General features: G+C 39.5%; 1 protein-coding gene and 1 long non-coding RNA gene across 7 annotated transcripts in view; one reads left to right on the top strand and one right to left on the bottom strand.

Annotated features, from left to right (window-relative positions):
• Nucleotides 1-26,112, bottom strand: part of NYAP2 (neuronal tyrosine-phosphorylated phosphoinositide-3-kinase adaptor 2) — a 267,608-nt gene that overhangs the window by 230,188 nt on the left and 11,308 nt on the right. The window contains exon 1 of one of the 6 annotated variants that reach the window (XM_086719782.1): nucleotides 18,004-18,118. The exons of the other annotated variants lie outside the window; for them this stretch is intronic. The gene's annotated coding sequence lies outside the window, so the exon portion shown is untranslated. Of the gene's footprint in view, nucleotides 1-18,003; nucleotides 18,119-26,112 lie in introns of those variants that run through there. 6 annotated transcript variants of the gene reach the window in all.
• Nucleotides 3,409-13,086, top strand: LOC147578709 (uncharacterized). Its single transcript, XR_015255588.1, has 3 exons — nucleotides 3,409-3,477; nucleotides 3,846-4,020; nucleotides 12,594-13,086. It is a non-coding gene; the product is annotated as an uncharacterized LOC147578709 (long non-coding RNA).

Here is a 26,112-nt window from a genome sequence, read left to right as displayed (position 1 = left end):
GAAAGACGAGTGGTCCTGTAGCTGTTGGATGACAGAGATTCCTAAGCAGCTTTCAAGCCCCCCAGGAAGATGCAGAATGGCAGCTGTCCCTCAGGTCCCTCAACCTGCTCCCCCGCCCCCCTTACAGCATCCTGACTGGGAACCCGGTTATCTTCATAGCCTCCGTTGTATCACACAATCTTCTCCCCAACTCTTCTGAGGGTAGCATAAAGAGGGCTTCTCTTCAGCATTCACACAAAACCCTCTCTTTTGTGGGAACAGGAGAAACTCACGGGCACTTGGGATCAGAGTCGTTCTTTTATTAAAATATACTGGGTCAGGGCTTGATAATTATGGAGGGACATATTATTCTCACCCATTCTATTTGCGGTCAGTTCTACATCCCATAAATACTGATTTTGTAAAATACAGTTTAATGAAACAGCTGACATTTTATGACTTGTACAGCTTGACTGTAGCAGTTTTTAAAAATCATGTATTCAGGACTCTGACAGGCTATTTGAAGACCATTGAATCACTTAGTTTGGGGACGTTCTCACTCAACTTTTAGGGGACAAACTAAGATGTATACACATAACCACATTTAATATGGGCTTCGCTGTGACACTTTTTAAGTAGTTTGAAATTTGCTCTTTGAAAATATTTGACCATACATTTCCTGTTTAATTTATGACGGACTATAATTTATCAGCGAACGTGCATATTCTAAAGGAAGGAAATCGAATGTGAATATTATTTTTAAAAGAAGTGACTTTTTCTGAATACTGAATTAAACAATTAATGAATTTTGTCTAATTACAGATCATAGATATGTTATTAGATTTTCATTAAATTATATTTTGTGGGGTGTTGTGTTTTTGTTTTTGTTTTTGTTTTTTTTGGGGGGGGTGTTGTTTTTTCCTTTTGGTATTTGGGACCAGTAAGCTTTTTAAAATTTCAAGTATTCATTAGACCTTAAGTGCATGTCCTAAGCACTCTGTATAAAATGTCTACCCTAGAAAATGGCTGTGGTTGAGACTTTGATATGCTCAATCAATGTGTGTTTCCTTGTTCAGCTAAAAACTACATTTCCCAGCATCCCATGTAGCTAAGTGGCATCATGTGACTAGGTGATGGGTAATAAGTGAAAACAAGGTGTGCAATTTTGGGTCATGCTTTAAAATAAAGGAGCCTGACTACCTTTCTGCCTTTCTGATGACTAAAATGCAGGCATGACAGGGGGCGCCTGGGTGGCTCAGTTGGTTAAGCATCTGACTTCAACTCAGGTCATGATCTCACAGTTTATGGGTTCAAGCCCTGCATCGGGGTCTGTGCTGACAGCTCAGAGCACGGAGCCTGTTTTGGATTCTGTGTCTCCCTGTCTCTCTCTGCCCCTCCCCTGCTCATGCTCTGTCTCTTTCTATCTCTCAAAAATGAATAAATGTTATTACTTTTTTTAATGCAAGTATGACAGGACTCGATGGAGCAGATATGGATCTTAGATCACAAGAAAGAATGTGCAAGAAGATAGATGAGCAGCATCACAAAAACATGAAGGAGTTTAGATGCAAAAGGTGATGCAGATGTCATGTCAGCCCTGGACTATTTATGCTTGGACTGTCACAGAGACAATATGGGAGTGAAAGAGTCTTTTACCTTACTTAAATCAAGGTTATTTGGTTCTTTGTTACAAAAATTGAACTAGTAAGGTAGGGTTTTGGAAGATGCAGGACCGAATCAGAGCTGGCACAGCTCTTAAGAAGATGGTAGGAAAGAGATACAAATGGATATATATACAGATATAGCCATAAATATATAGATATAGAAAGATATCTTAACATAGGTAACAAGATGATTTTATGTTGCCTTTTTCCTATTAACCAAACCTGAGTATGTACTCATTAACACAGTACAAATATGTTTACAACATGATCAGCCTCTGCAGACAAGACCTCTAAACACTGTTATTATGAATTATATGGCTTCACATGCATATTTGCTGTATATTTTTAGCTGGAAACTTTGTTTACTATTTTCTTACACTAAATTCTTTTTTTTTTTTTTTTTTTTTTTTTTTTTTTAGTGAACATCAGATTTTTCTCACTGATGGAAACTTTTGGTCAACCCTTCCTATGTTCAGTTCCTCAGCCCCTTTCTGTTTTCACAGTAGAGGCAACACGGCCCTGCTTCTTAATGCATAAATGCATTTGCAAATGAGTTCCTGGAACATGCTAATGATATTTTGTTCTGGATCATTTCCAAAATGGTCACAAGCAAACAAGCTCATTTTTAAGAGAGAGAGAGAGAGAGAGAGAGAGAGCTAGAAGAGAGAGAGCTTAAAGGCAGGCAATTATTCAATGGCTGTTAACTAAAAACATTTGTGCATAAACGTGATTACTTAGGAAATAGCACTGGAGTCTGATTGACTGGCATTGGAAATTGAAAATGGACTCCCTTGAAGTTCAAAAGCTTTACCACAAATCACAAGATTCATTAATTACCGTACGTAGGATCTTGGGAGTTGTCTGTTTGCAAAATCTGCTGCCTTTATGTTCTTGAAGCTAAACTAGAGAGGCAGTCTCAGCAAGGAATTGAGATGTAGACTTTTGTTAATTAAACCAATATGTAAACTGAAACTCTGAAAGAATGTCAAGAGTATATTATTTGTTGGTGGTTTGATTTTTCTATAGCAATAACATATGGAAAGCATGTAACTATGATGTGTTTAGCCCAAGTGGATTAAAACACTAGCCTGGGATTTGGAACAGTTTTTGAAAAAGATTGAGCCATTGTATTTTCATCACTGTTTCCAAGAGATAGAAGTGATATGCATCACCAGGTCTAAGATTTTATTTTGTTTACTTTTTTTTTTTTTTAACTTAAGCCTCTATCTTTGGTTTTGGTTTTAACCAAATGAATCACATTTTACTTAATAAATAACTTTGATGCTATTAAAATAATGGCTAAGCAAATAATATCCCCTCATTCAACTGAAGAAGAGATTTAAATAGTTTGCGCGAATTTCCCTCATCTCTGCTATGGACATTTCGACGTTTTTGTCGGTCTTTAGAAAGGTTGCATATCATTCACATGCTGAGACACTGACGGGAAAACGAATAAGATCATGCACACTGCAAAATATTTTTCCAGTCACAGAAATTTCAATACAAAGAATTATTTTGAGCCGGTCTAAGATGGTAAATGAATTTTTAACTATTACATTCTATATGGAAAATAAGCAAAAGTAAGGAAGAGAAAGAGGGAGTGAGGGAGAAAAGGAGAGAAAATGAGTGAGCAGATCTAAAGAAGGCAGGGAACTGCAGGAGTCAGAATAACCCAGAGTTTATCAGTTTATGCTGACACATTTTCTTGGCCAAGGCTGCTGACTGTAGGCGAAGTCACGTGGCCAGGAGGCTGGTGTGTGTGTCTGTTTAAGAGCCCGTGAAGCTCTTTGCCTCCAGACTAGCATGTGCACCATGTGATGCTGGGGTTGCCATGGTAAGTACATAGTGTGCAAGTGAGTTTTTTTTTCTTTCTTTCTGATATGCTGCTCTAGCAAGGATACACCAGAATTCAAATTAATACTATAAGAAAATCATTGAACGAGGACGTTTTAAGAGGCTTTGGTTAAGCACTCAGCACTTAGACTAGAGTCTGTAAGCAAATGTGTTATGCCATTTATTCGAGAGTTTATCTCAAAATGGTCAATGGATTATCAGCATACAATTGAAAAATATATTAACCATAGTTCATTGTTTCCTCTTGTGCTATGTTGAAGCTTTTATCATAGAGGAATTTGTAGCTGCTTGATTATGTTCTATTTTGAAAGAAAATGATTCTTTTTGTGGTTCTTTGAAATGTCACAGACGTTTTGCGGGCAAGAAATTCCGGGCGTGCTGAATTTTGTGAAAATCTGACGACATCATTGCGAATTTTGCGTAAAAGCTGCCCTGAGAACTGGGTCGTGGGTTTGGAGACTTTATGGTCCCTCGTGAGCACTCAGAGGTCCTCTGGACTCTCCACAGTATCACCATGTAAAAGGCAAGCACAGCATTTGGATGATGAATTTGGAATTGCCCAGGGGACTTGCCAGATTGGCTCAAGGAGAAGCAACCGATGGGAGCACCATGTCTCATCTCTAAATCCCACTCCTAGAATTATGCATTATTTCTGACCCTCCTTATTCTCTCTCTCGCTTACTTTTCAGAACTGTTCTTTGAAGTCAGACATGCCTGAGCTCTACCCCTGTTATGCCACTCATCTTGTGATCTTGGCAAACTTCCTAGTCTCTAAGACTCAGCCTCTCCATCTGTAAAATGGAACAAATGATAGGCTCTAACTAATGGGAATATCATCTGGATTAAACAGACATAGCATGTTAAAAATACAGAGCATCTGGTCGGAGATAAGCACGAAATCAATGTCAGCTGCTATCGTCATGCCTTTATAATTATGCACACCTTTATTACTTACATTAAGCACATCTTGAAAACTAGCTATCCTAGAATTTCAAAAATTCTCTCAAAGTTCTATTGAAATTTTGTTTTGCATCTGGATTAATAATCCAGCTAGAGAACTCCACAGAAAGTACAGTTCTTCTTCTTCTTCTTCTTCTTCTTCTTCTTCTTCTTCTTCTTCTTCTTTTTCTCCTTCCCTTCTTCCTCTTCCCCCTCTTCCTCCCCCCTCCTCCTTGTCCTTGTCCTTCTTCTTCTTCTTCTTCTTCTTCTTCTTCTTCTTCTTCTTCAAGTAGAGTTCTAATTTCTTGATGCTTTCAACTCACATGTTTGGGAAGTGTAGAATACCAGTGAAATTCCCTTTAGAAGAATTGGCCTGGATGGTGACAATTAGGTCAACAAAACCAATGGACAGACTAGCAGGATTTGGAAAACTGGCCCACAAGCTAAATCTGGCACTCTATCTATTTCTGTAAATAAAGTTTTACTGGAACACTATAATGCTCATGGTTTAAGTACTGTCAAGGTACTTTTATGCTACAATAGCAAAGTTGACTAGTTGCCACAGTGAGTTTATGGTCCACAAAGCCTAAAATAACCACTATCTAAAAATGTTTGCTGACTCATAGACTAAAGGGTACCTGAGGGAAAGTACAGGTAGAGAGAGGAGGATCTTAAGAAACACAGCTGTCAGGGCGCCTGGGTGGCTCGGTTGGTTAAGTGTCCAAGTCTTGTTTTTGGCTCAGGTCATGATCTCATGGTTCATGAGTTCAAGTCCTGCATTGGGCTCTGCACTGACAGCATGGAGCCTGCTTGGGATTCTCTCTCTCTGACTCTCTCTCTCTTCCCCTCCTCCCCCCTCATGCTCTCTCTCTCTCTCTCTCTCTCTCAAAATAAATAAATACACTTAAAAACAAAAAGAAACACAGTTGCCAAATTATATTCAGAACTCCAATATATTGCTTTTCTGAGCTCTATCCTGATACCTATACTGAGAAGAAACTCAATCTAACAGGGAAGAGAGCAGAAGGGGCAACTATGGCTGGGACAAAAGTGATGATTTTAAACTATACATTGTTATGAACTTTGCTTTTTGTCACTTCCCAAAGAAGAAGGATGCTACATCCCAGCCCAGGGACCTGACCTTTTGTGCAGAATTCAGGTGCTGCACAAAGGTTGAAGAAGGAAAAATCAACCTCTCTTGTTTCTCCACAAGACGCCCAAAGCCAGAGAGTTAGTTGATCTAAGCAATTAAGAGTTTAAAGTCAGAGAAGGGAGTGGAGAGAGGAAAGCCTGAGTTGTACAGTATGGGGCCAATTAGGAGTTTATAGGTGAGAAGGAGAGTCATTGGTTTCCTGAACGAAATAACCCCTTGGCTATTCTTTTAGACACTCCAGCAAAGGTCCAGATTAAAGGTTAGACTCTACTTTTTTTAAATTTTTTTAAAATCTATTTTGAAAGAGAAAGAGTGAGAGCAGGAAGAAGGGCAGAAAGAGAGGGAGAAAGAAAAATCCCAAATTGTCAGCACAGAACCCAATGTGGGCCTCAAACTCATGAACCCTGAGATCATGACCTGAGCTGAAATGAAGAGGTGGATGCTCAACTGACTGAGCCTCTCAGGTGCCCCGCAAGTTGTTAGACTCTTATTTGTTGTAATGCCATTCTGTGCCAGGGTATGGCCATTATTTGGCTCAGTTTTAGCTTTACATATGGAAATCATCATAGAGGATGCATTAAATGTTAGAATAGAATTAGAGAGACTGCTTTAGAGCAAGTAAGAGTGAACAACCAATGTCACAACCAATGTGAAGACTGGAGAAGGTTTCAAAGAGATGAAACTTGAGATTAGTCTTGAAACAACATAGGGACCCACCCAAGACATAGGGTCATGAATGGTGTGAAATACACAAGTGTGAGCAGAGGCAGAACTTGAGGCGGAAACACTCATCCTTCTCCAATTGCAGAGTAGTGGCCCCTCTAGGAATATTGATATTCCCTTTAATCCTCACTACAGTCTGGCAAAGTGGGCATTATGATTATGAATTTCATGGATGAGGAAACTAAGAACTTTCATGATAAATAAATTTGACTAACATCACACAGTTTGATGGAGTGCCATTATTGGTATCTCACTTAATATTGTATAAGAAATAATCGCTGTGTTGCCAGTTTCCTAGATGTTAATTACTGAATGATGAATATCTGGGCAACACTAAAAATTTAGTCTGTCCTTAGCACTCATTCTCCTTTTTTTGGAGTTTGGTGAAAAGAATCTTAGGGATGAGAGGCAATTTTTTTCCCTTCAAAGATCTCTAGCAGGTTTTTGGGCGCCTGGGTGGCTCATTCAGTTGAGCGCCCGACTTCGGCTTAGGTCACGATCTCGTGGTCTGTGAGTGCGAGCCCCGCGTCGGGCTCTGTGCTGACAGCTCGGAGCCTGGGGCCTGCTTCGGATTCTGTGTCTCCCTCTCTCTCTGCCCCTCCCCTGCTCGCACTCTGCCTGGCTGTCTCTCTCTCTCACAAATAAATAAACATTAAAAAAAAATTTAAAAAAAGATCTCTAGCAAGTTTTTAAGCTTTTTAATCCCAAGATTCCACGTTTTATCGCCCAACTGTTTTTTATGTACAATAAGAATCTAAACTAAATAAGACAATTTAGGTCAGTTATAACAGGAAACTAGTCTTGCTTCTCTTTTAAATTCAGCAACAATTCACTATATGACTTCAGGAAACCCACTTTCCTACTGGATGACATTACATATTAATTTAAATCTGAGAAAAACTGTACAATAGGGGTTTATTAGCAGCCTATTGCCCTATTCAATTCACATCTCTTTGCCACTCGGGTATCCCCTTGAAAGGGGGATCACTAACCTTTTATTGGGAATGGATATAATAAATCATTCAAAGTAAGGCAAAGTTAACTACTGGTCATATGATTATACTAATATGTTGTCTCTTCATTTGCCTTATAAAAAGTGACCCAACATGGAAGCCAAAAGAATAATTTTATAATTTTGAGATTTATGGTATTGCTTATATCAAAGGAGGTATTTTCACAGGGTAAGGTTTAAATTAGCATCCCTTCCTGGAGCACCTGGGTTGCTCAGTTGGTTAATCGTCCGAGTCTTGGTTTCAGCTCAGGTCATGATATCATGGTTCGTGAGTTCAAGCCCCATGTCAGGCTCCCTGCTGCCAGTGCAGAGCCTGCTTGGGATTCTCTCTCTCCCTCTCTCTCTGACCCTTCCCCACTCACCTCTCTCTCTCTCTCTCTCTCTGTCTCTCTCTCAATAAATAAATAAGTAAAAACTTTAAAAAATTAGCATCCCCCCAAATTACATTATACTATTAACTTTCTAGTAATTCATGAGTGAGGTTTCATAATATCAATTGATCATTCAATAAATCATTCAAATATACTTACTGAACAACTACAGTTCTAGGTTCTAAGAATGCAGTAATGAGCCAGGCCAAGCCCCTGCCCTTGTGTTGTGTATAATTTAGTGCATAAAAGTTAACACTTACTTAGTGTTTCCTGTGATTTCTCTTTTAAGCCGTCCACATGGCTGATGTCACTGAGCTTTTTTTAGTAACATCCTAAGCTATAGGTACTATTCTTATCACCACCCCTCTATCCTGGAGACACTTACAGCCCATAAAGTTCCAGTAATTTGTCCACAATCACACAGCCAGAAGAAGTTAGGGACAAGGAGTCCCTTCCAGATGTCCTGGAAGGAAGTCTGACACTGTGGATTACACTGTTAACTGCTACATTGTACTATGGGTTCAGATGAAAATACTAAATAAGTAGAAACAAGGAAAAAAAAAAAACTTCCAAGAGGTAAGTATAATACGAAACTAATTTTCCAGAGGACATTAGAATTTTCTTTTGATTTCAGATATCAAGAATTTTTTCTTGACAAACTACCTCTCTTTTTCTTTGTCTCTGTATTTCCCACTGTAATGAATATAAACTCGAGTTTACACTTCAATATTCTTCTCTCTCTCTCTCACACACACACACGTGTGCATACATACACATGCATGCACACACAAATAATCCCACTTTCTCCTGATTTAGTCATCAAAATGAAAATTAGACATTAATATAACATGTATATTGAATTAGTCCAATTTTATTACCAAAAAGTTGCCTATGAAACATTGTTCATTAAAGCGTCTGCTAAAATCTATTATAATGCAATTCCTATTGTTTGTATAAAATCTAAAGAAATCTCTAAAACCCAAAAATTTAGTTCTGCTTGGATTATTCTCTAAACAACAGGTAGTTTCCATCCCATAGCAGGCAGAAGATACAAATTCTTTTTTTTTTCTTTAATTATTTTTTAAATATAATTTATAGTCAAGTTGGCTAACATACAGTGTATACAGTGTGCTCTTGGTTTTGGGGGACAGATTCTCGTGATTCATCGTTTACATACAACACCCAGTGCTCATCCCAACAAGTGTCCTCCTCATTGCCCATCACCCATTTCCCTCTCTCCCCCACTCCCCTATCAAGGTGAATTCTTAAATGTGTTGGAAAGAACTCTGTTTAAAAGTCCCTTTTCAAACAGAAACTTGACAATAGAACCCCTCTTCGATTTTCCCCATCGCGTTAAGTTTGCCATTCCAACTGTGTGTCAAGATTTTAATTGCAGCATGAAATTAACCAGTTATAAAATACTGTTCTTGTGCCCTTGCTTTCTAAAGCAGAAGGCACTAAATAATTTGCTTAATGGCCTCTAACATGAGACCTCAATTTAATAACCAAAGTGCCCTTACTTGTTGGATAAATTCCTGATGAGAAATGCTCTGTGTATAATCCATCAAAACATCAGTGGATGAAGTGCACGCACACACACACACACACACACACACACACACACATATTCACAGATAAAAAAAAAACCACTAAAATTGGAGTCAAAGTTCTGATGTGCCAAATTGACTAGTTTGAAATACACCGTCTGGTAGACATGAGTTAGGACGAACGCACCATGTTCCCTGATCCTGTAGCTGAGTTCTGGTGGCTTCATTGACTCCATAGCAAGAAGGACATGGCCACTCCATTGACATCAACTTGCCAGGCACCTGATATGTTTCTGTCTCCTTTTTTTTTTTTTAAGTTTATTTATTTATTTTGAGAGAGAGAGAGAAAGAGAGACAGAGACAGAGAGAGAGAGAGAGAGAGAGAGAAGAGTGCACAATCAGGGGAGGGACTGAGAAAGAGAATCCCAAGCAAGCTCCACACCATCAGCACAGAGCCCTGTGTGGGGCTGAAACCCATGAACCATGAGATCATGACCTCAGCCAAAACCAAGAGCCCAAAGCTTTAACCAACTGAGCCACCCAGGTGCCTCCTGTTTTTGTCTCCTTTCTATGAAAACTTTCTCCCTTAATAATAACCTGATACCTAGGGGGCGCCTGGGTGGCTCAGTCTGTTAAGCCTCTGACTTCAGCTCAGGTGGTGATCTCACAGTTTGTGAGTTCAAGCCCCACATCAGGCTCTCTGCTGTCAGCACGGAGCCCACTTCAAACACTCTGTTCCCCTCTATCTCTGCCCCTGTCTCTCCTGCTCATGCACTCTCTCTCTCTCAAAAATAAACATTAAAAAATCAAAAACAAAACAACACCCTGATTTCTATTGTTGAAGTTGCCATGCCAAAAGTTTGGTTTTATAAAAGCGATGTTATTGTAGTAATTAAGTGCCAGTTCAAACATGCAACTTTTAGTGTGATAGACATAGCTTTAAATTATTTTTGGCTTACTTTATTAAAAACTGCAAGGATTCTTTTAATGATTACTTCTAACAACCATTTTTGCAAACATAGAAATTCAGAGGCTAGAGAAGAAGGAAACAAAGTGTGGCATTTTAGTGACCTGGCTAAAATTTCCTTAACCTCTACTCTCTTTTCATTTTAATCCTTACTTTACGTCTAATTTACTTCCATTTAATGCTTTGGTTTTAAGAAGACCATGTCCTGGCCACATCTAAATATATGCAATATAAATATCATAATTGCATTGCTGGTCAATGCAATTATTTATATTTACCTGTCTATAAAAGTCAGACCTAAGGGCTCTAGAATTCCCTCAGATTGTATGGGCACCTGGGGGGGTGCAGTCAGTTAAGTTTCTGGCTCCAGCTTATAACCTTGCGGTTTGTGAGTTCAAGCCCCGCATCGGGCTCTGTGCTGACGGCCCGGAGCCGCATTGGACTCTGTGTCTCCCTCTCTTTCTGCCCCTCCCCAACTAACCCTCTGCCTCTCTCTCAAAAAATAAATAAACATTAATTTTTTTTCAATTTAGCATTCCCTCAAATTATAATTTCCTCTTTTTTGCCTGATTTTATATTTGTTTTATGTTTTAAGTAAAATAAGAGGATAGCATCACTCTAGTTCTCAAAGGTCATTGTTCAAAAATTAAAAAAAAAAAAAAAACTTCTCCACTAATTTATAAACCGTGTACAACAGAACATAGATACTGCCTACAGTATATATAAGTGTGGTTATTTGCTTTGCCCAGAAATGATAATTAAGGTTTACAATAATACAAATTGAGGCTGGGAACTTTTCGAGAAAGTGTACAAATGGGATGTTTGATTAGTCTGAAGTACAGATACTTGAGAAGAAAAACAATTTGATGAAAACTTTCATTAATCTGTTGTCTCGCTCTCATTTTTAATACAAAACAACATTTCCTTCGTTCGCTTCTTCGGTCTATCCGAATGGATTTGAAAGGGGTGAGGGAAACTCTCTCCAAAGTTCGGACGTGAATGCCAAGGAAAGTGGAGCTAAGTATTGTTTTGAGATGTATCAGGTCTGATCTGCCATGCGTGGATTTGATCGCTCAAGGTATTAAAAGTGGTGATGTGTCTGCCACATACGATTTCTTGCGTGAACAGGTCCCAGAATACGCTGCATTCTTATCAGGAACTCACAAGTCCCCCTAGTTGGCAGGGGAAGACCGCTCTGTTGCATCAGGTGGCTCGTTTGGGGCGTGTTCATCGCAGTGGGGTTTCGTTCCATGTCAATGAGGTAACACAACATGCATGCATTATCGAAGCACACCATTAAAAAACAAACATGCATCCATTTGTCTAGGAGAAGATCAGGCCATGAAAGGAAGGATTTTTCTGGTCCTCCGCACGGTTACCGAGGCCCATCCCCACCCCAGCCCCAAATCACCTTCCAAGAGAGTTCATACATGTCATCAAAACTGAGCGGAGTTTCTCATTCAACTCTGGGGTGACAGAGGTCGTTCTGTTTTCGTGTTAACTAAATCACAGTCCGTCTCAAACCAAGATTGCCAATTGTGTTAAATTAAAGACAGAGGTACTTTGCTGAAGGCAACTTACACAGGGGACTGTGTAAAGCTGGCTTCTCTTTAGAATTCTAAGTCACATTGAAATGGAAAGGCTTGGGCAGATAGGGTCACTGCATTAATGACAAATCCACATGCGACACTCCTTCCTAAAACCCAATACCATGCTAATCTTTCATTCCTCCGCTTTAATGCAATCATACAACAGCTCAGGCTTAGTATTTCCACCTCGTTTCAAAATGCTCTCTTACATGCACGCCATCTCCTCGGAGACTTTTAATCTTGTAAGAGATGCTGGAGTACTCTCCCTTCCACTACAGGTTCAAAAGCAGGTGCTTTCGTTTTCAGGCTGTCTATGAAGCCAATGGAATAATCATGTGGCGTCGACCCCAACCAAAGAATCTCACAAGGACACCTTATATTGTGCCTTTAAAAAGTATGTCTTTATAATAATGAATGCTTCTGATAGCGAGCCATGGGGAAAGATATTAGTCGTGGTAGCTATCATCGAGTAGAATTGTTCATGGGTGGAAACCAGACTAAGATGCTGTAATTAAAATCTTCACGGAAGTATTTAGTGACTCTGTTTTCCCTTCCCTTTTATCCCCTTGTCTTGAGCCTGTTCTCCCGTGATGGATATCTCTGTGCGCCATTAATGCTCCCATCTGACTTTGCGAACGCTGTATTGACTATACTTTTCCGGTTGTATTTTTAGCCGACACTTTGGGCAATGGGGTTTAGTTGGATTACTCCCCGTCAGTCTATTTTTGGTAGATTGGTTTGTCGTGTTGCTGTCTATTGCTGACCTCTCTTCCTATCTATCCTTTTTCACTACAGATGGTGGTGTTCATTCAGACAGACATCATCCTTCTCCTTCACCTGTTTGGTCTAGTCTAACCCTGTGAAGGAAATTTCATCATGAGTCAGGAGAAATTCAGCACGGCATGTATTATTGGTATTGTGATTTGAGTGGCAACCGACCAACACTTAGGGAACAATTTATCTACCTGAATTGGACTAGACATCACTAATGCACATGGCAGATTGATTGTACAGCTTTAGTGGACGTATTCTTTATTAATGAGATTCAGCATGATTTGCTAAAAAGGCTTTTACTGGGCAGTCGTTTTGTGTCCCCTCCCCCATCTCTCTTTAGCCTATTTAATCTTGTTGAACCTTGCACTATGTTTTGAGACTGTGTTTTTCCTCTCTACTTTTATTTGAAATACCAAGGCTTTTAAATAATTGTGCACAAACTAAACACAGTGCACACACACACACACACACACAAGCCAGATTGTAATCAAAATGTATTATAAAACATACGCACTAAGGAAATAAATCAAAATCCTAAGAAGTTACTAAGAAGAAATAAAAGTAAAATTATATGAAAAAAATTGTCTGTGAATAAAGTTTGATATTTCGAAGAACTCATTTCTACAAATGAATGTGTCTGTACTAACATGGGCTTTAAAGCACATGGAATTTCTTTCTAAATAAAATATATTTGTATTGATCTGCTAAGAGTTGGGAGCTGCTGAGATCTTAGGACTTCAAATAGGGCTCGGTAACAATCCAGAGAAAAGTCACAAACTACACATCTCTTAACTTTTTGTTTCAGCATCCAGAGGCCGGTAGGCCTAAGAGAATAATTTACATTAATTGCAATGAGTTTTCTCTAAAACACTTTAGAGGCAACCTAAGGGTAAATTATTTCAGATTCTAGCGTTACCATGATCAAACTTCCCTTGCTATACAATTGCAGACCTGGTATGGAAGGAGGGAAAAAGAAGAAACTACCCCGTTTCTCCTGAGAGCTGAGTCTACATGTACTCGGAGCACGACAGAAATATCTCCCCATTATTTTTTTTTATTTCTCCATTACTGTTTATTTTTTTTATCACAAAATGACATCTCTCCCCAAAATAAAATAAACTACCAGCTGCTGAAAAAAAAAAACTCCTTAAAAATGATCTATAAAATAACTTGTTTGACAAGTCATTTCCAGTCCTGTGTGTCATTTCTCCCCCAAACGAATACTATTTCAGTTGTGTACTAGAAAGGGCATTTTAAAAATTATACGTGACAATGTAACAGCAAGCATCCTAGGGGGTTGGGAATCCCTCCAGGAAAATTCTTAAAGGCTGAAGTTTCTCCATGTAATTCTGGTCCTCTTCAAAAAGAGCTGGAGAGATCAGAGTTACAATTACCACAACAAGTAGCTTGAAAGAATTTCTCTCTGAAAAGGGCAGTTAAGCGCTATTGTTGAGCTAACCTTCCCGAATCCTCAAACCAAAGTGAAGTTGAAACCTTTAAGCAGCATTTACATGCTATGTTGAAAGTCACATTGCTCTCCAGCAAAGAAATCAAACCACTGAGCATATTGCTTTAAATAAAACAAAACAACGACAAAAAAGCAAAAAGCAAAAAACAACAACAAGCAAAAAACAAGCAAAAAAACCTACCACATTTAAGATCGTAACTCTTGCAGATATCAAGTAGTTGTCATTTTATCTTCATGATTCATTATTTCCTTCGCTATTTGTCTTTAACCTAAACGTTATGGCAGTTTCACAGAAAGTATACATTTCCATGGAAAGAGTAAAAATGTAGCAGCTCATATGCCAAGAGGAAAAACTTTGAGGGTACTGCCCTGAAAATACCTGGAAATTCAAGAGCGAATTACATTTTAAAAAATTACATGCAAGACCAGTTTATTTACTATTCCTTTGGGAAATCCACTGTCAGCACACCGAGTGAGTTCGATGTGATTTGATTTACAAATGTTTCAAAACCTACTATGCACAAGGGACAGTTTCTCTGCTCTTAGAAGCCAATTTAATAATTAAAACTAAAACTACCAATTAGTGCAACCTTTGGAATCTATTTGTATGCCCAAATTCTTCCAGCGCTCATGTAACTTTAACGATTTTAGAAGAAACAACAAAAATGTGCGCACATCAAGAAGATGAAACAGAATGATCAAGTAAGAAATTCACATTAGAGGGGGGGATACACGTGCCGTGTACAAATGCTCAAAGCAAACAGCCCTCTTTCTTTCCCTGTGTTGGTTTCCACCCTAAATGGAGGCAGCACCTTTTTGGAGGTGGCGCCATTTGTCATTTTTTAACGTAACCACAATATGGGATGGAGATAAAGGTGATAATGATGACAGTAAAAGCAGTAATAGTGGTAATAGTACAAATTCTACCAATAATAGCGGTTACCAATTCTAAGCGGCAGCGATGTGTTCTCTATTCCACCGGTTGCTTCCTGTATGTTGTTCTCTTTATTTCTGTTAACGATGCAACAGAATGAATATTGTTACTTCTAATTACCAAACGAGTCAACTTAACTTTAAAGATTAAAGGACTTTTTGGAGCACTTGGGTGGCTCTGTCAGTTAGGTGTCCGACTTCGGCTCAGGTCGTGATCTCCTGGTTTATGAGTTCGAGCCCCGCGTCGGACTCTGTGCTGACAAGTCAGAACCTGGAGCCTGCTTCGGATTCTGTCTCCCTCTCTCTCAGCCCCTCCCCCACTCGCACTCTGTCTGTCTCTCTCCCATTCTCTCTCTCTCTCAAAAATACATAAAACTTTTTAAAAAATAATCAAGAGAAGTTTTAATGGGTCTCGCTAAATCTAGAAAACAAGTTACTCATCTCACCTTTGTCTAGGTGCTAGGATTTTCCCACTACGTGATTGTGTTTCCTTATACCCACGCACACTATTGGTCCAAATCTTCTGTTTACAATGGGTTAATCATCTACTGGTTTATTGTCATACCTAAGAACAGAAAAGGTGCCCAATGCCCATCAATTAACAATCTGATTATCTACGTCTCCATCATTGTAAAAAGGTCGGAAATGAACATGACCAGCACTAATAACTGAATCAACCCATTGTCGAAGCATTTTTTTTCTTTTCAGAAATGTCAGGTTTTTGGCGGGTCTACACCTACCTGCCTTTTATCTCACGTCTCAGATTACAGGACCAGGCTTTTATTTCTGCCCTAAACTGGAGGGGTGTGAGAATATGGATCATGTGGCTCTCAGAATCAAGATTACTAACTCCACTAACTCTGCACAATGGAGAGACCTCCAGGCAATTGTTCATTCGCTGTGATTAACCTACAAAGCTCGCTCTCCTCTGAATAAACACTTAAAAAAAAAATCTGTCCTCAGACTTAAATGTGCATGTGTCTGTGTAACTTGGAGAGTTTTATAAAAGTGTTTCAAATTTCTCTAAAATGATTCAGTCTCCCGCCTACAAACGATCAAAACTGAGACATCAATTCTTACCAAAATTAACAGTTGGAGGAGCGTGGGTGGCTCAGTAGGTTAAGAGTCCAACTCTTGGTTTCTGCACAGGTCATGATCTCACGGTCTGTGGGATTGAGTCCCATGTCAGGCTCTGTGATAGGATTCTCTCTCTCCCTCTCTCTCTCCCCCCACCTCCCCTGTGCATATGCTCTCAGCTGGCTCTCTCTCTCTCAAAATACATAAACATTTCCAAAAACAAAAACAAAAAAACAAAAAACCCACAAACATCAACAAATCATTGGAAGGCTAATAAACATATCAAACTTCATATATTCAAAATCTTTCTCACCGAAACCCTCTGCCTGCTGTCCTTCCATCCTAGTTAATGAAAATGCCAGGATTTTACCTTGGTCTCAACTCCATATTGAATCTGTCACCAACTTCCATCAACTCTACCTTCAAAAATGTATCTCGACTTCCCCCACACCTCCCCCTGTCCACGGACTCAGGTCCACACCAGCATTTTCCCTCCTCACAATTGTTTTTATAGCCTCCCAACTGATGTTGGCGCTTCTAGCCCTGCTTCTCCACAGAGCAGGTGGCATGACCTTCCATTTAATCATAGCAGTCAGATGTGGCATATTCTGCGTCTCAAAACTCTACGATTTCCCATCTCATCTCATCTGAGTCAAAGCCAAAGTCCCGACAGTGTCCTGTCATGATCCAACCCCATTCCTCATTTGCCCCATTCTGGTCACACTGACCTCTGGTAGGTTCCTCAAACGTACCAGACAGGCACCCACCTAGGATAGCTTCTCTGGAGGTTTCTTAATCCCAAAAACGTGTCACCCTGGAGATCGGTGCAGCTTTTTCCGCTCAAATGTGACATGCTCAGTGAGCTTTTCCCTGACCGATCTATGTAAGATTGCCTTCTCCCCATACCTCTGAGCTCCGATGCTCTGATTTAGTTTTCTTCATACAACTCATCCCATTTTAACTTACTCTATACTTTACTTGCTTATTGTCTGTCTCCCTCATCCCACTCCCCTGAGATTGTAAATCCCACAAAGACAAACAGTTTTACTATTTTGTTTGCTGCTTTATCCCAAGCCCCTAGAACAACCCCTGCCGTGAAATAGATGTTCACTAAATGCTCACTGAAACATTTCATACAGAAACAAAATAGCGAGGAAACACACATAAACATCAGCCTAATAGGATATTAAAACGTCTCCTTAGTAACGTTCTTCATTGCTGAACAACTTCATTTCTTATTCAAACATCAGGTTAGGCTGAGTGGTATACTTAGCCTTGAATCAAAGACTAAAATGCATTTTGCTAATTAAAATAATGGAGTTTAAATGCTGGTCTTTTTATTTTTAAAGCATCTTCCTTGTATAACTTACTGAAAGTGCTTTCCTAAAAAAAACAAAAAAAGTTTGTATCTTTTTTTTCCTCTGCTTCCTGGCAAGCTAGTAATATTCACATTGTAGTATGGACATGAATATTGTCATGCATCTCCAAATATGAGTGTTATTGAAAACACTTTTTAACTAGTGGCATGTGGCTTGAGCAAAGATTCATCTTGGGAGGGGGCTTGATTTTCCTTCCATCAATTCATGGTTAAACTTAATTTCAAGGTGATCTATAAATTTATAATGATGACGTTTCTTTCAGGCTAAGTCCACGTTGGACAGAGCCTTGGAGCTATTTTATTAGCATGTGCAATCTCTAGCAGTTTCATTTGCTACATTAGACAGGTTCTCTATGCCATATTGCATTTTTAGTAGTTAAAAAATCCTCTGACTCATAATTCCTTTCCCTTATCTGGGTTTTTGAACATTTTACAAAGGCCATGTTTAGTTAAAGATTGAGAATATCCTCCGAGAGCCTGAAGAGTATAAAAAACAGCCCTGGGCTGAAAGCTGTTGCCTAATTAATCTATAACCATCTCTAAATATTTAACACTACTTCTAAAAGAAAAATTACCTTAGGTTTTCCAATGGGTTTCTTTTCAATCACTCAGGATGCCATAATTTTGGAGGTTTGGGAGGTCTACTCTTTGCTGAAATTTCCTCAGCATTAGAAGAGCTTAATCGTCATGCTGACCGACTGGTCCAGATGGGGTTATATTCTGAAAGCCCCTCCTCTTGCCAGCATCTGTGCATTTATTTCAGATATGGAACAGACACTGAGATCTCTAAAAGGGAAAGTCAGCGCTTGGTCCAGAATATAATGAAAGTCGAAATAACCACAAGTAAAAATAGCTCCCAAGAAGGTATGTGAGAAAGAGAAGGAAGTTTATCTTAAATGAGCCATAAAGGGCCCCCTCTCCATATGGCTCCTAATCTGTCTTGGCAGGTGACTGGAGAAAAACCTAAAATCACCCTTATTCCCAATATCGATGCAGTGTATGTTGTAAATAGATGAATGCTAGCGTTTGCCTTAATCATCTCAGGACTGTGGTGACCCTTCCCGACAATGGAAGACACCACTTTGACTTGCAAAATGAATAGGCACAATGGCCAGAATGGACCAATGTGATGTCCTTAGGCTAAGCAGGGAAAGCTAATATTCATGAGCATAAGTGGTGTCCCTGGATATATGCTCATTAATATTAACTTCCCCCCCAGCACTGAGAAAAAAAAGTGGAACACTTTTAATAAATCAATTTATTTAGGATCAGCCCTTGTAGATTTGGCTTCTGGCTCAATAAAAAGCAATCAGTGAGGGAAGGACAAGGTGAATTATTGAATTCTGTCTTCTAATTGTATGACTCTCCGAATAGAAACTTCCCCATACATTTGGCGTCGTAACCAAAATGACTTCCAGACCTGGATATCTTGTTTATCTTCGGAAAAAGAGAAAAGAAAATCTGGCTGCATAATTTTAACCTAAAAACAAGCAAAGCAGCTTGAGGTCCCCTGAAATGATTAATAGAAAAGTGATTGGAATTAATCACAAACACAAGAGGAAGCTGAAATTAGAGAGAGGGTTATTAAGACACTGTCTGCCTGTTTAATCTCACCCCCTTATCAACACATTAACCTTGTTTTCTCTGCCTGAGCACGGAGTCCTACAGCAAAATTAGGTCAGAAATTCACATCAGATCAGATCAGCTGATTCATTCCAGCAAAACCCTGACATGCTGCAGATTTGAGTTTCATTCTAGATAGGATTTTGGCTGAGGGCTTTTTGAGTTTGCTTCCTAGGCTCCAAGCATAGCAGCTTTAGCTAATTGTAGACTATTTCTCTACCAGCTATAGAGGATGTCTAAAGATTTTAAGACTAGCTGTGGAGTATTTTTGAAAGTTGACACAGTTATGTTTCCGAAGCCTGGTTCATTTCACTGTCCTCACTCACCTGAGCAAAGGTGTTTCCACATCTGTTTTGATACACAAATACAGCATTTCGTTTTTCTACATGCCCCAATTAAAGCAAACCCAATGAGATTCTCTGTTCGTGACCAAAGTGGGTATTCATGAGGCACTGGATGGAGAGATCGCTGGCTAAAATGCATGTCAGTAAATGCTCTCTCTTTCCATAAAGTCTTCAGCCACAAATCATGAGTATGATTTCAGAGAAGCCATAACTATCTAAAGAGGATTTATGTAGCTGTTAACATTCCTCTCTTAAGAGTTCTCTGTGTAATTGTGTCTTTGGGTCATTATTTACAATATTTACCAATTCAAAACTTTGGTATTAGAACAATTTGCTTTTTAGGGAACAATGTTTTTGAAAAAGAAAAGCCAATCTTTTCTTCATTTTTATTTTTACTTTTTTTTCCCCTCTATGGTCTAAAGGATCTTTAACTGTTCTTTGTTTCTCTCTGGCTAACAGAAATACTGAAACCTTCAAATATAAATAGCTTCCAAGTATACATACTAATGTAGAATTGCATGTATTTTTTTAAGGAGCCATAAGTAATCTAATTCCATTTCTGACTGTCACTTTTAAAGAGGAAATATAACCTCATATAGATCCCTTGAGGGCATCCACAGGGAACAGAGATGTTCCTAATCAGCCTAAGTAGTCCTTTGTGACAGAACCACTTTCCTCTAGTTGAGAGCTGTCTTCCAGACTTGCAATGTTTGGGAGAATTTCACTAACGTAACATTTGTTTCATTAGGAAAAAAAAAATCCAACCCCTTCCTATAGTAGAAAACATACTCAGAAAAACATGTAGTGGTAACGTTTTTTTTAACTGAAGGGATATTTCCGATATTGTTTTCAAAAGACTGTGGCTAATAGTCAAATGAGACAGTGTAGGGACAAGTTCCATAATCCAGAAGGACAAATTCACTTAAAAGGAAGCTTCAAATCTCAATGTACTTTTGGTACACCAGATACTCATTTTGACTGTCTCTCCTCCTCAATGGATAGCCTTACCTGATGTCCGAAACAAGGTGTTACTTATACACAGCGAACCTCTACAACAGGTCTTATGTTCACAGGGGCACACAGGTACAGCCTCACAAGTCGTCTGTGGCCACATTCTGTTCTTGGTCAGTTGCCTCCTTTTTTTTTTATTTTTTTAATGTTTATGTATTTTTGAGAGGGAGAGAGAGAGTGAGCGCAAGTGGGGGTGGGGCAGAGAGAGGGGGAGACACAGAATCCGAAGCAGGCTCCAGGCTCTGAGCTGGCACCACAGAGCCCATGAGGCTCGAACTCACGGACTGTGAGATCATGACCTGAGCCGAAGTTGGACGCTTAACCGACTGAGCCACCCAGGCACCCCTAAGTTGCTTCCTTCTTAATGTCTGTATCCTGTGCTGCATCAGTGGTCCAACATAACTTCATCCCTGTCTCTTAAACATCCCTTTTCGCCCCCACCTATGACAAACTGGAGTTTTATAACCCACCTCAAGTGAGCTCACTCGTCTGAAGCTATAGGTTTTGAGTGTTTGTTTCCTTCCAGGCTTTTTAATAAAAAGTAAGTCTCATTTAACAGTGCCTGAACAAAACCATTAGGATTTAAAATAGCAGAAATGATGAGCCACTGAAATCATTTCTTTCATTCTCCATGCGCTTTTCTCCTTTAAGTCATTCTCTCCCTTTCTTTCTCATCAAATGTTATTCGGGGCTGTTAAAGGAAACACTGAAAATATCACTTTTTATTTATTTAGAAGTTTTCACCCAAAAGCCTTGACAGTAAAAGCCCATGTGAGAAATGGCAGTGAAGGTACAAGAAAGTTAGTAGTGACAAGGGGCTCGAGTTAGTTTAAAAATATGGAATTGGGGGGGGCACCTGGGTGTCTCAGTCGGTTAAGCATCTGACTTGTGATTTCAGCTCAGGTCATGATCTCAGAGTTTGTGAGATCGAGCCCTGCATCGGGCTCTGTGCTGACAATGCAGAACCTGCCTGGGATTCTCTCTCTTCCTCTCTCTCTCTGCCCCTCCCCTGTTCATATTCACATACTCTCTCTCTTTCAAAATGAATAAATAAAACTAAAAATATATATATGGCATTGGGCTCAGAGAGCCTAAATGATGTGCAACACTGAGAAAGGGGTGAGGAGATTCTTTTTCTAAGAGCTCAGTGTTTTAAGCCTCCCAGCTTCAACACAAAAGGCATTTCGGCACATATGTGATCCAGAAGGTCAATCATATGAAATCCTATTTCCATTTTTTAAGCAATCCTTGGCAGTCTGCACATTTCTGAAATTGCAACTGGCATATTTCACAGAGAATTATCATCAATGCCTTTTCAAGGTCAAACATGCCCCATCTTTAGATTTTCAGCCTTTCGATCTCATGTATTAAACCATTGCATATATTTAAGAAGGCATTCAGCAGACATGTTAAAGAATTTTAATTGATTAAACTGTGTTCATTAATGTCATGTAGAATTTTCTTTACAGTTGGGCTAAATTACATGTTAAAAATATTAAAATGCATGTTAAAGATAGATGTGAGTATTCTGCCTCCGTTGCCAACGCTGAAACCCCAGCATGCTTGTGTGACCAGAATCTTGCCACGGAGTTTTCAAAAATATGAAACATGTATTTTCTATTAAGAAAGTTGAAGTAATTCCAAAAATGTATTATAAGAAGAAAATAAAAGATTATTATATTTTAAATTGTCAGAATCTCAGAGCACCTGGGTGGCTCAGGGGGTTGAGTGTTGGACTTCGGTTCAGGTCATGATCTCACGGTTTGTGAATTCAAGCCCCACATCAGGTCCTGCACTGACAGCTCACAACCTGGAGCCTTCTTCCGGTTCTGTGTCTCCTTCTCTCTCTGACCCCTCCCTGCTTGTGCTCTCTCTCAAAACTAAATAAACCTTTAAAAAATTGTTTAAATAAAAAAAAATTGTCAGGATTGCAAAATACTGGTCGCTATATAAGCAAAATCAAGTTGCATTTGGATATTATAATGGATACTGAGATGGGCTAACATAAGATACCCACAGCCAGCCCTGGCACAGTCACATGGAGGCCTTTGGTCTCCTCCTTTTGTCCAGTCACCATGTGTTTGACTGCTTTGACATTTCTCTCTCAGACCCCATTCCCCAACAACATCCAGAGACTTCTGTGTCCCCCTGTTGTACATGGGCCATGCTTTGGGAAAAGAAAGACATCAAAAGTCTCAGTGATTTAGGAGGCTTTGCTAGTGTTTTCTTCTTCCCAAAGATATTCATACTTTAAATCAGGATTCCAGAACCTCTTCAAATCGTACCACGCGAACAGCTGTGGAAATTGTAGAAGTAACACAATGGTGTTGGGATAGGATGAACCGGGTCCAGGGCCTTGTGTTGCAGAATTAGTCATTCATTCAGGCTCATTCAGCCATCTGTACCCTGGGCCATCCCTTCTCCTACGATGGCTGAGCAGTCTGTGCTTTTTCCCAAGATGACTTACATCCCAACCCTTCCCACCTACTCAAGGACATAATCACAGTCATTTTTCCTTCCTGTGTCTAAGCCATTAACATTTCCCTTTCTATTGTAATCGTTCATATCAGCATTTTAAATAAGCTAGTTTTCTCTCTTCTTAAAGGAAAAGAAAAAGAAACACGAAGTACCATAGACCCCCACCTCCCACTACAATTACTCACTGTATTTTGTAATCTCTTTAGCCTCAAAACCCTCAAAATAGTTCTCTATATTCTGCTTTTGTTCCATTCTTCCTATCTCTCATGAGGTTTTGTCCCAGCCCTTCACCAAAACTGTTCTTGTCAACAACACCAGTGTGGTAAGGGGCTTCAATTCTCAGGTTTCAACATAGTTGATCCATCAGTAAAATCTCCTCCTTCTCCTTCTTCTTCTCTTGCTTCTTCTTCTTCTTCTTCTTCTTCTTCTTCTTCTTCTTCTTCAAGTAGGCCCTATGCCCAGCACAGAGCCCAATACAGGGCTTGAGCTCATCACCCTGAGATCAAGACCTGAGCTGATTTCAAGAGTCAAATGCTTAACCAACTGAGCCACCCAGGCACCCAAAAGTCTCTCTTCTTTGATCACTTCTGTCACTTCACTCCAAGACATCGCCCTCCTACATGGTTCTCCCCCTCTCTCACGGCTGTTCTTCCTGGATTCATCTACTGTCCCTACCATGGAGGCAGACAGGCATACCAGGGAACAGTCCTGGGTGCTTCTCCCATCTCTCTCTATTCTTATTTTTATTTAAAAAAAATTTAAGTTTATTTATTTATCTTGATAGAGGAGAGAGAGAGAGCAGGGGAGGGGCTCAGAGAGGGAGAGAGAGAGAGAGAGAGAGAATCCCAAGCAGGCTCCACGCTGTCAACGCAGAGCCCAATATGGGGCTCAGACCCATGAACTGTGAGATCATGACCTGAGCTGAAACCAAGAGTTGGACGCTTAACCAACTGAGCCACCCAGGCACCCCTCCCTCTCTAATTTTAGATTCTAGGTATACTCAACCAGGCTCATGCTTTCAACTCTATAGACTATGAGGACCCTCATATTTGTGTCTTTAGCTTTGATCTTACCATAAATCCTGGATCAACTGCCTATCCAGCATTCTCCACTTGGACATCCAAAAAGGCTCACAAAACTGGGGCACCAAAGATGATCTTTTATTCCTCTAACAGTTAACTCAAACTTCTTCTCTAGTCTTTGCCATTTCGTTAAATGAAAACATCATTTTTCTCATGTTTCAGGCAAAAGACAAAGAAAAACACACACACAAGCACACGCGCACACACAAAACAATAGCAAAACAAATGGAAAGCCATCTTCGGTGTTTTTTCTCTTACTCAACTACTACATCACAGCAATTAGAAAATTTTGATGGTGCCATAATTTGATAATTTTATGCCACCGTTAAATTTAAAAAAGTTTTTTTTAACGTTTATTCATTGTTGAGAGACAGAGACAGAGCGCAAGCAGGAGAGGGGCAGAGAGAGAAGGAGACACAGAATCTGAAGCAGGCTCCAGGCTCTGAGCTGTCAGTACACAGCCTGACGTGGGGCTCGAACTCACAAACTGTGAGATCATGACCAGAGCTGAAGTCGGACGCTTAACCGACTGAGCCACCCAGGCGCCCCTATTTATATACACTTATATGTTTAGTGCTGTCTCCTATTCACGCTTTCCTCAGAATGTAGCTTCCTTATAATCAGAAACTTTGTTCTGTTCATTGCCATCTCATCAAAGTCTTGAACATTGCCTGACAATTAGTAAAATTTCAACACATATTTCTCCAATCAACTAATACATTTAGCAGTAAAGGTTTATTGAACAATGCATTTACATTAGATCCTGTTGTAAGACCTGTATAGAAAAATAGAATGATTCTTCTCATGAAACTTACATTGTAGCTTGGACATCAGCAACCGTGTTGCATATTGCATTCATTTTTGCCCTTTGCCTTCTATCACCTTGACCTCAGGTGTGAGATGTCCTGAATCAGTGTTATTCCTTATGACAAGGAATATGCCTTATTTCAGGGGGTGGTCAGAATTCAACTTGAACATAAGCCCGTTTTGTTAGCGCCTGTAGGTTTGTTTACCTCCAGTTGGCCATTCTCATGCCTACAAAGTTGGTTTATTCTCCCGCTCTATCTGCCCACATCTAGGGAAAAATTCTAAATGGAGTGATATCCAAAATCCCACCTCATTGGGTCAAACTGACAAATCACAAATCTTTGTAATTCTCCTGTGAATAACACCAACTAAACACAACATGATTGATAACTTACTCCTGTTCTTTGCTCTATTCGCAAACAGAGCTAGGCTAAAGTTTTATCTTATGCTGAGAGCATTATGTGGAAATAAAGGTGTCCAGATCATTGGGGACTTTTTTTTTCAATTCAATGTATGATCTAAACTCTCTATACTTATGTGTTTTCTAACTTGATACTAGAAAATATTGACTTATTAATCTAGCAGAGACCAACTCAAATTGCAAATAACTGAATTTCCTCAGCTTCACTTATTATGCAATGACAGAATTTTGTTATGTTGCCACCTACCAAAACCCTGTTCCCATCCCTTTGACTTCAGAGTTCTCTGGAGTCGTTGGTTACGTCTCTTTGAACACTTACCAGTAAGCTACTTAAAAATTAAACATCTTCTGTCTTAATATCTTTAGCTAGAACTCTTCTAAAGGTTGTTGATGAAACACAGATACAGTGATAAGCACACTTCAGTACCGTAAAATCTAATGAAACTATTCTGCAAATAATTCTATTTATATGGTTATAAAAAAGAGTGAACAATTGAGTTTTAATATCAAGATCAGGAAACTTTTCATTTTAGAGGTGAAATTGTTTTAGAAGTCTAGTGGGCCACCTTTTTTTGTTATGAATTTTAGAAAGCTCATTCTCATAAGAGTAAAATGCTCACAAACATACAGAAATCCATCAGAAGTAATTCCCAGGAGAAAAAAATTGTCCTATATAAAGGACATTTAGGGGCGCCTGGGTGGCGCAGTCGGTTAAGCGTCCGACTTCAGCCAGGTCACGATCTCGCGGTCCGGGAGTTCCAGCCCCGCGTCGGGCTCTGGGCTGATGGCTCAGAGCCTGGAGCCTGTTTCCGATTCTGTGTCTCCCTCTCTCTCTGCCCCTCCCCTGTTCATGCTCTGTCTCTCACTGTCCCAAAAATAAATAAACGTTGAAAAAAAAAATTTAAAAAAAAAAAATAA

This window comes from Puma concolor, chromosome C1 (assembly GCF_028749965.1).
Source record: "Puma concolor isolate L17-30 chromosome C1, mPumCon1.1.hap2, whole genome shotgun sequence".
Classification (NCBI taxonomy): Eukaryota; Metazoa; Chordata; class Mammalia; order Carnivora; family Felidae; genus Puma; species Puma concolor.
Note: the sequence above shows the minus strand (reverse complement) of the source record. Positions and strands in the feature narration are given on the sequence as shown.